Here is a 12,086-nt window from a genome sequence, read left to right as displayed (position 1 = left end):
GAAATAAAACAAATTGTTGGTAAAAAGAGAAAAAAAAGTGCTACAAATACCAAAACTTTGTAAAAAAAAAATGTCGAAATTTAACTCAATTCTTTTTAAAATATTTTTATATACATTTTTCTTGAAAATTGGTTTAAAAAAAGTAATTTCTGAAGTAAGCTAAACAAAAAAAAGGCTTCAAAATATTATTTTCCAAAATGACTTATTGGTTTTTATTAATAAAAATGCCAAGGTGATTAATTTATTTCAAATTATTTAAGTAGGGTTTAAAATTTTAGGGATTTTTGAAAGCCTGAAATGTTGAAGGTCTAAATGATGTTTTTAGCTCAAAGCTGATTGAAATGATTAGCTTCCATCCTCTTGTGGTCAGAGCTTCACCCTTCAGATAGAAACTGACCCCAAACATAATTTCTGTCTATGACCACGGTAAAAAAAGAAGAAGATGGTAAGCTTAATAGAATAAAAAAATAATAAAAACATAGAGCACAGCTCTTTTTACGCTGATTTTAAATTCTGTATTTTAAAAAAAGAGTGCTGCGAGTGTGTGAAACTGTTTTGCTAAACGCTTAGAACATGTTTTTATTCATGAACTGATTCCTTTTTTTTCCAATTTGTTATTTGGTTTTAATTTCAATGAGACTGTTATTTTCACAGAATGAAAATAATTGTGGCTTAGTACGTTTTTTTTCACTACCAATGTATGATTTACAATGATTTTATTTAATTTTTTATTTTTTTGGAAAGATTAACAGACATGGGGTTTAAACAATTTGAAGAGAGAATTCTGAAGGAGCCCTGAATTCAGCAAACAGCAGGACATATTTTTGTTTGATCAGTTTTTTTATTTTTTTTACAACATTTTTTAATTTTACTTTATTTATTTGAAATCACAAGTCATGCTGCATCATTTCTCCTGTTAGCCCTGAAGGCCCAGAACAAAAACCCATTTTTTGCTGCTGGATTATTTTTCTCAGGTCAGTCAGAAAAAGCAAACTCAGAGTTATTTTTAGACCAGAATCAAGTCCTAACCTAAATGCAACGGCTTTTACATCGCTGAGTGAAGGGTTTAAGGACATTTTGTCTCACAGCGTTTGCAGTTGATGACTTGAAAACACATAATTCTTTTGCCATTTCTGCAGACTTGTTCACTTCAGCACATTAACAGTTTAAGCAGAAATCTATTTGGCTTCTTGTGCTCTTTGAGGCCTTTCATTTCTCGTCCCACAGCATTTCTCTGAGCTGGGGAAGACTCTTGGATTAGCAATAAAACATCCTTAATAACCTCGTGTTTCAGCACTTAGTGACTAATGATGTGCATCTTCCGTGGCGATGCTCCACCCTGCCCTCTGCCGGGAGACAAGAACCATGGCTGAGCTCGGCTGCTGCTTCACGTGGTGAAGAAATGACTCTGAATCAGGACGCAAATGTTAGACCCAAAGATCATATCATAAATGTTGCTGCTGGAAGACACTAAACACTTCAGAATTACTTGACAATTTACAGCATAAATGCACAACAGTGGGAGCATCTAACTTTATTTTGAAGCGTTTTCTTATTAGTTACCATGAAAAAATATTCTTAACCAAAACTGGATGTTGCATAGAAAATATTTAATGTAGCAAATTCAACTAAAAAATATGTTTATATTTACAGATTTATAAATAATACCTTTTTTAGTCACATTATTATTTTTCTTTATCTGGATTTAGAGAGGATTTGGACAAAATCTCCAGTAAAAAAGGCTTAAAATGTATAAATATGTCTTTTTTTTGTTTGTTCCTGGTTTATTATTTAATAAAAAATCTCATAGTTTCAGTCCAATCAAAGCTGACGAAGGGGTCTGAACTGCAGCAGCTGTGCTTTAAAGACTGATAAAACTGTAATTCATCTCAAGCTGTTTTTCTTATCCTCAATTTCTGAAAATATATATCTAATGCACGCCTGACCCCTCCACCTCTGACTCCACCCCAGCCTTCAGCCAGCATTCGCTCACAGCGGCTTGAATGAAAGCCAGTGTTCATGTAATCTCGTCTGTTTAATTAGAGGCAACATGGTGGGCAGCTAAACCAAACCACATTACTCACCATCTGGTGAGGAGCATCTCTGCTCTTACTCCAGATTATTATCATTAGCTTGGACGAGACGAGATACAAACACATACATGACAGCACTTTATTCATCTTGCTGCTCTCAATGCAAATGCATTCACATACCATTAAGCAAAGCACTCGTGCTCAGAGCTGTCATCAGTGGACAGTCCCGTAATTACAGAGTGCTCCAGAACAAAGCATCCAAATTAGATGAGCTGCCAATGAATTAAGGAACAACAACAACAAACTGTCCCTCACATATATGCCGCACCAGAACACTCTGCACTCGTTCATTTTTCATCAAGGGTTTACTTGCAACTTAGAAACCAATATTAATAATCTAAAACTTTGAAAATTTGGAGATGAATAATATTTTTAAAAATATATTTTAGACATTTTAACTTTTATTTTCTATGTAATTTTCTTTCTTTACCACAAGGGGGCAGCATCTTCCCACAGCTGACTGCTGTGCCTTTGGGTTACCTCCTTTCAAAGGGCAAGTTGTAAATATTTATTGGTCAGCAGGGTGATATTTAAAATGTACTTTCTCATCCTAAAAGTTCCTTAGAAATCCAATGTTTAATCATTTGCACATGTTGACAGGCTCATTTTGTGAATAGGAAGGATGTTATTTTTGTGGCCAATGATTAGATGTGTCTTCACTTCATGGTAATTTAAGTTTTTGCAAATGTTTGTGAACACACCTTTAATGCCAAAAAAATAACTTTGAAATAGCCTTTTTTATTAAAAAAAAAAGCTGTTTTCATGGCAGCTGCCTTAGAAAAATTACCACCACGTTGTAAAAATATTTTTAAAATCACACTGGTTTTCTTTGAAATTATTTAAATCATTTTTTTACTTCTGACATAATAGTCTGAAAGGTATGGAAATAAGTATTGAGGCCAAGAACATTTTTTTTAAATAAACACAAACATTTCGCCTCAAGGCTGCAGAGATAGTTGATATTTTTTAAGGAAGGCCTCCCTTTGTAATCTGGATTTGGAAATTACTTATTTCAAGCAATCAAAACTAAATGAAACAAGACAAACAATAACAATATAAATCTATACAAAAATATAATAAACTTAGGATAATTAGTCATACTGGAAAATGAACATACATATGCATACATCCACAGAAATCATTTAATTAAACTTTAGTTTAATTATACTTCCATTTAATAATTTCAATTAAATAATTGAAACCATTAAATATTACGTTTGTCAAAAGGACTTTCATCTGGCTTTTAGCTGGTATTTAGGAATATATTTAATATTGGATTTTTTATCTTTTCTTATTTGATTTAACCTTTTATATTTATTTATGTTGAATTCATTTTTGGTGATTTATATCCATCTATTAAGGTTTCTTTCTTTATTTTTTTGTCTGGATATTCCTGTTATGTCTTATATTCCTTTAAATTTTCCCTTCCCATCTTCCGTATAAATCCTTTTCTTCTTCTTTACTATGCTGTGTGTGTGAGGGGGGGGGGGGTGTATTTTATACTTTTTTTGTGTGTAAATGTCTGTTTTTTGCTTTTGGTTTGTAAATCGAAACATGTTTAAAGCACTTTGTGCTACATCAGTATGAAAAAGAGCTTTATAAATAAAGTTTTGTTTGATTTGATTCACAACAATACATCTAAGCTCTTCACTATATGAACAGGTTCTTACATGCATCCATGCTAGATCTAAAATCAGAGTTCTATATTTAATAAACACAATTAACAAACTCCTGGTTTCCACAGTAGCTGGGATTTGAAACTGTTTTATTCCTCCTTAACAGAGTGTCTGTGGGCCTCACAGGGACGGGATAAGTGGGCGTTGATCCGGTGACAGTGACTGCAAACGCTCCATCATCTGCCTCTCAGCACTTTGACAACTTTGCGGTTATGGCCCAGTTTATACTGACAAAGCTGGTGACAGCAGGCTGTATGCAAGCCCTGCAGGGCAGCTGTGAGCCATGGCTGCACCGCATAAAGGAATACGACAGGCCACGCCGATGGATGAGCTGGTTAAGCTGAGTCTGTATGTCTGGAAACTAAGACAATAATAAGACAGTAAATAAGGCAATAAAGAATTAAGATAATAAATGTTTTGTTGTGCAGGCGGAAGTTGCTTGTTTGATCATACTAGGTTTTTATATAATATGTGAGGTAGATAGCATATTTTATAAATATGCAGTCATTTTAAAGTATTTAAAATGTATGAAAATGTGTTGCATTGTGCATTGTGCCAAGAAGCCACATGTTGATCGTATCAGCTTGGAAAAAATGTCAGCCCAAAGTTCAAGTAACTTTGAAAGAATTCAGTCTCTCTGGTCTCCTGTGGTTGACTCCATGACTTAGGGGGTGGGGTTCTTGGTCGTCGCTGCTCCTTGCTCTTCTGCCGTGGTTTGGGGCGGGGGTCGGGGCCTCCGGTGCCTGGCGGGGGCGGTGGGGGCTCCGTTTGTCGGGGGGTCGGGTCCGGTGCCTGGGTGGGGCGGGCTGGGGCTCTGCGTGGTCCTCTGGGCTTGGGTGTGGGGGTGCGTGGTGGGGGGGTGGGGTGGTGGTCTGGCATGGCTTGGGGGGGTGGTCCCTTTGCCGGTGCTGGGGGGGGTTGGCGGGGGGCCCTGCTCGGGGGGGGGCCCAGCAGCGCTGGATGGGCTGCCCATCTGCACCTCGGGCTGGGATCGGCCCTTCCCTGGCTCTGGGACGGGACGGGACAACCCTCTCGGGGCCCCCGGTCGCTCTGGGTGTCATCCGCTTCGGCTGCGGGGTCTGGGGTGGGGGGCTTGTCGGCCCTGTCCTGTGGGGGGGGCGTTCTGGGGGGGAGGGGGGACCCATTATGGGTACGGGGCAGGGGGGCTGACGGGTCGGGGTCTCCGCTGAGGCAATCGGTGGTTGCCTCGGCCGGTTGGCTGCCTCGGTCCCGTCAAGGCCTGACCAGAGCTCTTCTAGGGCCGGCGTTTGGGGGTGGGGGCCTGGGCTTGCTCCGGGGGGGGCGACGCTTTCTGGCTCCTCTCTCTCTGTGCGGGGTGGGTGGCGCGGGGCCTGGGGTGTCGGCGCCTCCGGGGGTGGGGCCCCTGGACTGGGTGGGCCTGGCCCGTTTGCTGGGGGGGGGGGGGGGGGCTGGGGGACAGCTGTTTGACCACCGGGGGACAGTCCACCAGCTGTCCCCAACTTACCCCCTTCCTCGTATAACCTCATATTAGGGTGAGGGGGTGGGGGGTCTAGCCTGCGATGCACCTTGGGGGGGGGGCTACTTGGCAGTGGCCCCCCTCCTATGGTTGCCGTATGGAGTGGGCCCCCCCCCTCTTTCGGTTTTATTTGCACCTTAGACATGTAGGGTCCTTGGTAGGGGGGGTGCTTGGACATCACTGCCAGCAAGCAGCAGATGTCCTCCTAGCACCCTACCCACCAATTTTAAACGCACCTTAGACATTTAGGGCCCCTTGGTGGGGAGGGTGAGGGGACATCACTGTGAGTAATCAGGAGATGTCCCCTTTGTGCTTACTCGCCAATTTTAACTGCACTCCCCTTAGTACACACACCCCTCCCCCTTAAATATATAAATTCCAACATAAACACACACACATGCACACACACACCCTGTCAGACACACATACACGCACACACATTTTGCAAGGAAGGTGGGACCTGGGTCCATCTGTCCCCTACCCCTTCGTGTCCCCTGGGTGCCGGCTTCCTGGGCCCGGCGGTGCTCTCTCCGCGCGGTGGGGGGGTTCACATTACATCTGAGCTGGGGGTGTTCGTGTCCCTGGGGGGTGGGTCCTGGTCCTTGCCCCTGAGCGCTGGGCCCCGCCAAACTTCCAACAGTGGCCGAGCCTGGTCGGGCCATTTTTACAACACCCCTTGTGGGCCCCCTTTTTTCCACGGGGTTCCCCCCTCCTGGGCGGGGGCGGCGGGCCCCTGCCTTGCTCCTCCCTGGACCAACCGTGGGCCGGGTGGGTGGCTGCCTGGAGTGCGGAGCGGGTCTCCCTTGGGGGGTCCTGGCTCGTACCTGGGGTTGGGACGGGGGGATGCCCGGAACTCCTGGGTGGTGGTGGGGTGCTCGTCTGGGGCTGTGGGCGTCCTTCTCCGGTGGGGCCCTGCGTTGGGCTCTCCCGGCGCGGCGGGGGGGCTGCTTTCCTGGTTGGGCTGGGGCGGCGCTCTCTTTCCCTCCGCGCCTCCCTGCTCTCTGGCTCTGGGGGCCTCGCGGCGGTCCTGCTGGCCCTGGCCTGGGTGGCGGTCTTGGTCGCCCGGGGGGGGTTGTTCCCTGCCTGTTCCCGTGTGGCGTTGGGGGGATTCCGGCTGCCGCTGCTGCTGCGGAGGGGGTCTGGGTGTGGGGGTCGCTGGGCGCTCCTCCTCCTTCTTTTCACATTCCACCATCCATTTTAGAAGAACATAAACACTCACCTGAACACAGGTGTTAGCTCACCTTTGCACTAATAGTTTGCATGATTGAATGAATGAAATATCTCACACTAGTTGGTTTTAAGGCATAAGTATGCGTGTGTGAACACTATCTGTTTTGTGTATATGTTGACATGTGGACATTTTTGCAGCTAGCAGGTGTGTTGATAACATTTGAGTGTGTGTGGACAGGCCCCGCCCTTTTTGTACTACATTTGAACCTTACCATAATGATAAACAACCAGTAAACCTGTCTGCTCTATGCTGCTTCGTGGTCTTACCCCCCCTCTCACTATCACCCCCCCCCCCCCTCTCTAACATCCCTCTCTCTTCTTCCCTTCTTTCCTTTTCCGTCCGGTCCAACACCAAAGATTTTCAAACATGGTTGAAATTAATAAAGCTTTGGCCTCAATTACAAAAGGGGTTTATTCAGACATACCTTTGGTTTGTCTGAAGATTAATAACCCCTCTTGTTAAAGTAAAATATGTCCAACACAAGAGGCCCTGCCTGCCTAGCTGTTGGACAGGACAAGTTAAAAAAAAAAAAAAAGAAGCCACATGTAAACATTTTCTCTATTTTTTCTTCTTCAACATTTCCTCTTCCATGACCAAAAAAACACTTTTTTAGCATTTTTACAAATCCCCACCTTTTAAATGTTGTTTGCTGTTAAAAACAGAAAAAGAACAAAAATTTAAGAAGGAAATCAGTAGAAAGTAGTAAAAATATCTGTCCATGCAGCAAGTCTTTCTCATTTAACAGGAAAAAAAAACTATGATAAAAACAGTTTTTGACTAGGAGCTTTGAGTGAGAGTCTAGAGACACAGATTTGTCAAAGCAGACACCAAGATTCCTGAGACTGGACAGAGGAGCTCAGTGAACCGAGTTGTCTTTTGATGGAGGGTCTTTTATCATCAGGGGCAAAAATGATTGTCTCTGTCTTATTTGGGTTCAGAAGTAAATGGTTGTCATTTAACCACACTTTGATACTGGCCAGGAGGTCTTCTTGACCCCTTTGCTATCCTATCGGGTCAAGATGACCATTGACGTGTTCTCCCTACCATGACAAAGGTGTATAAAGGTGAAGAGGATTTCATGTAATCCATGGACACCAGTGAGGATCACAAATCATTGAAGAAAAAAGGAGCAGAGCACTGTCAAGTGGGTCTAGATGACCCAACTCCCAATGTTAAAGTGCCTAGGATAGCACAAGGGTTAAATGTGCTTTCAGGATTTGGTGTTCACACTGGACAAACAGGAAGGGGCATCTTCTTCTTTTTCTAGATTTTACTAGCGCGTGTCCGCCGCCTACAGTTGGAAATATCGCTTGAGGTGAAATATCCTAGCAGTGAAAAAGTCATGAATCTTGCTCCAGGCTTTTTCCAGCACAAACCACAATTATTACCGTATTTTCACGACCATAGGCCGCACTGGGTTATGGGGCGGAGTTTCAGCTATGGGTGATTTTGGTATTTGACACACACAAAAGGCGGACCGGGTTTCAAGGCGCAGGCACGTTAACACATACCGGTAAAAGGGTATAAGGGCGGTAGAGCAGGTCGTCCAACAACCGAAGGGTTGGCTGATCAATCCCCGCCCTCCCCAGCCAGCCACCACCCCCCCGAGCACAGCCAGCCTCAGTTGTGATTTATTTTGTATTTTTTCAGTCATAAAACAGCATCCAAAAATCCATTAAGTCCTAATCTTCTGTAATGAACAGCAGGGCAAATTTTTGTCAAACAGGTTCCCCTTCGTCATTGTCCGACGAGAGTCCGTCTCATTGCCGTGCGGCTCCTCATGAATGAAGTCGGCTTTTGCGAAAGCTCGAAGAACAGTGGAAGCAGACACGTTAGCTCAAGCATCTACAAATTCACAGAATGTAGCGTTACTTGCCCGGAACTGCCTCCAAGTCCTACTTAAAGTTCGTCGTCCATCACCCATCGCTCCCACGCCGTTCGCAACCTTACTTTGAATGCCCTGTTTACACCGATGTCCAGCGGTTGGAAATCCTTCGTCAAGCCTCCCAGAATGACAACAAGCTCCGTGTTCATTTGCTTCACTTGTTTTTTCACAGCGTCTGTGAGATGTGCGCGCATGGAGTCACAGATTAACAGAGACGGTGACCATCTGGTCTCTCTACGTAAACCTCACTCAGCCACACTTCCCTCCCTGTTTTCATGCCGTCTTCTTCTATATTCTCATGCCGTCTTCTTCTACGTCGTCTGCCGGAGTCTCACAACAACACATTAGCCGCACCGCCTCATAGGCCGCCCCCTACATTTTGGAGTAAATTTAAGACTTGTAAGTGTCAAACAAGTGTAAGTGCGCCTTATGATCGGGAAAATACGGTAATTTCTCTTCCATGATCATTTTCAAAAGGGTTGGCACCTCTGTGAGTCAAAGGAGACATCATCCATTGGCAGTTACAAAATCAGAGTCCCTGATTGGTCGACCTTGTTTAACTTTCTATGTGCGTTCAATGCTGCATGTTTTGCAAGTACAGCCTGAAAACAGTCGTAGAAACTTGTATAGCAACACGTGAACAAGAAAGTTTTGTAAGCAGAAGCCTGAAACCCGTTAATGCAAATTTACATAGAGTTTTCATTGGAAGTGCTTAAACATGCGTTATCTTAAGCTAAAAATACAACCGAAGTAGAGTGTGGGATCAGTGATGGTTGGGTGGTTTGTTACAGTTTCCATTGACTTTACATACCTGTAGTAGTAGTAGAAACTTGAAAGGGATTTGGACCAACACAACCAGCTTTTCTGATGACACCTTTTCCTTATAGTTGTGCACTTTGGAAAAGAGGATGAAAAGTTGCATCTATCATAAAGGCACGGCTGCAGCACAGAGCACAACAAAACACGCTGACTTGTGCTGTTTACAGAAAATGTAACAGGACAATGCTATTATTGGATACACCTTCAGACATGTGTGCAGGGAGAGTGGGACCAAAATAGAACAGTCCTAAAGTAGGTTTTCTCCACACCAGAACACTTCACAGACAGTGAAAGCGGCAATATCTCAGAGCAGTGAAAGCTGTATCCAGACAGGATGCTCGCAAATCTCTCAGCTTTTTTGTTTGGGGCAAAGAAAACATTTCCACAAGGAGGTAAAGACGAAGGAAAAGACTGGTCGGCATTTTCCCTTGTCCATTCAGACCACACTTATGGACAAAATACACATCAGTAACTCAAAGATTTGTCAACATGACAGACATTTTCTTCAAAATGACGAGGAAGCAGAAGGTGAAAGGTGCTAAATCAACACTGACGCACAACTCTCAGAAATAATTAGCTTGTTGGAGCTGCATCTTATTCACAGGCATTGGGGGAAAAGGTTAGAATGTTGTCACAACAATTAGTAACCAGGGTGTCCTATGAGCAGCCTGTAAGCACTTCATTGATTTAAATAGCTGATGACACAATTTCCATTACAGGGAATAAAGTTTATTCAAAGAGAGATTTATTTAGCTGTTTCTCCTTGGTTCAGATTATAGCTGACATATATTTTCCACATATGTTTGCAATTCCTTATTAGTTTTTAATGCCACAGTCACAGATGACAAAATGCCACTGCTCGGCAACCTAAATGCAAATTATCAGCAAAATCAGAAGGTAGCTGCGTGGCGGCCGCAGAGGTTTGAATAAAAAGTTACAAACTACCGGCCACCTTGGGCCCTGCATATAACTGGGGAGACAGCATTGATGCTGCACAAAACTCATCATAGCATTGATAGAACCTCTGAGACCTGCGTCTTGATGAAATGTGAGTGATGCTGAGAAGAAAATGAAGAAGACAGAACATTGTGCTTACTGCACTACTAATAGAAGAAGATGAAGAATAAGAAGAATCTGAGTTGCAAATTACCCGTGGTGCATAATGGCCCGCTTTTTATATACCCCCGAGCTACCAGGCAGGTGGTGGCCAGTGTCAATTGATATAGACGGCCGCCAGCTGGAGACATTTACACATCGTCCTATCAGAACCACTGCCAGCCAGCGATCCAGCTGTCATCGCCCTGTAGCTGCCCAAGGGTCGCTTGCATTTTGTAATGACGTCATACCCGCATGACTGAGGACCACTTGACTGTTTCCCAGCAGTACTCATTCTGTTTTGGATCAAGTATCAGGTTGGAGCCTCCTTCTGCAATCAGTGTAGAGCCAGAGAGAGGAGGGGGTCACAAACCTATACGCTTTCAGTAAATCCACCCATTTTCCTTGAATCTACTTCTGGGGTCACAAGGTTACTGGAGTCTATTCCAGCTACAGTTTGGTAAAGGCAACACACACCATGAACAGGTTACCATTTCATCCCAGGGCCGCACAACTACAAAACACACACCTAGGGACAATTTAGATTACTCAGTCAACCTATGAAGCAGGTTTTTGGACTGTGGGGGAAGCAGGAGCGTCTGAAGAAAACCCACACATTCACCTGAAGAACACGCAAACTCCACACAGAAAGATCCCAGCCGGGATCTGAACCAGAGCCTATGTAAATGACAACTGGACTGAGTGACCCCTTCCCCCTCACATTTAAAAAAAAAGCCAATTGAATTGATTTCACTCGGTCCAGCTCTTTTATACAATCAATAGTGCTAACCACTACAGCACCATGGAGCCCTCTGATAAATACTAGCTATACAAAAATGTCTGTTTATAACAGCAACATTATTAAAATAGCCCCCCATGCCATTAAGAATGAGAACAGGTAAAGCTCCACCTGTGTAGAAGACAAAATGTGTCAAATAATATCTGCTTCTAGATAATTCAAGTGATTTAAAACGTTTAAACTCCTTATTTTAGAACCAAAGCCGAGCGCACATTCCAGGTAACAGCGTAATATCAGGTCATCAGTATACTAAGTAAGTGGTCTTTTTTTTTTATATTGTTTTAAAATCTACTGTTTTTTCTTAACCCTTGTGCTATCCTAGGCACTTTAACATTGGGAGTTGGGTCATCTAGACCCACTAGACAGTGCTCTGAACCTTTTTTCTTCAATGATTTGTGAACCTCACTGGTGTCCATGAATTAGATGAAATCTTTTCACCTTTCTCATGGTAGGGAGAACACGTCAATGTAAGGATCGGGTCATCTGGACCCCATAGGATAGCACAAGGGTTAACATAAATTCAACTATCACAATTTACCAGAAGAGGGAGACAAAATACTTCTCCATCAGGCAGCAGCCACACATTCTGTTTCCCTATTATTTACCTCTGTAGGGGAACAATTCAGCACTATGCTAATATCATCAGATATTATTAACCTCACAACCCCTGGTGATATTATTTCAGGTATTGCTCTGTTGAATGCAATTTACACTCTTTCCACTATGCTCATTACTGGCTGTTTGACTTTCAAATCATTTTACACGACACCTGCTAGATGAACCGGATAGATGTGGGCTGATTCTTGGAGTTTGGCCTTGACAGTCAGACGTGGAGAAATGTTCTTCCCAGCACCTGGTCTCCGTTTAATCCCACATCATTCAGACGGGGCATGCGGGGCATGCATAAATACGTTTTATCAAATGTTCCAGTGGCTGGGAGGATTTAATTAATGATCTTTTCAATGGAAACCCTCCAGGAAATGAAGCGAC

Source organism: Oryzias latipes, chromosome 13, assembly GCF_002234675.1.
Source record: "Oryzias latipes chromosome 13, ASM223467v1".
NCBI lineage: Eukaryota > Metazoa > Chordata > Actinopteri > Beloniformes > Adrianichthyidae > Oryzias > Oryzias latipes.
This window is presented reverse-complemented; position numbering follows the sequence as displayed.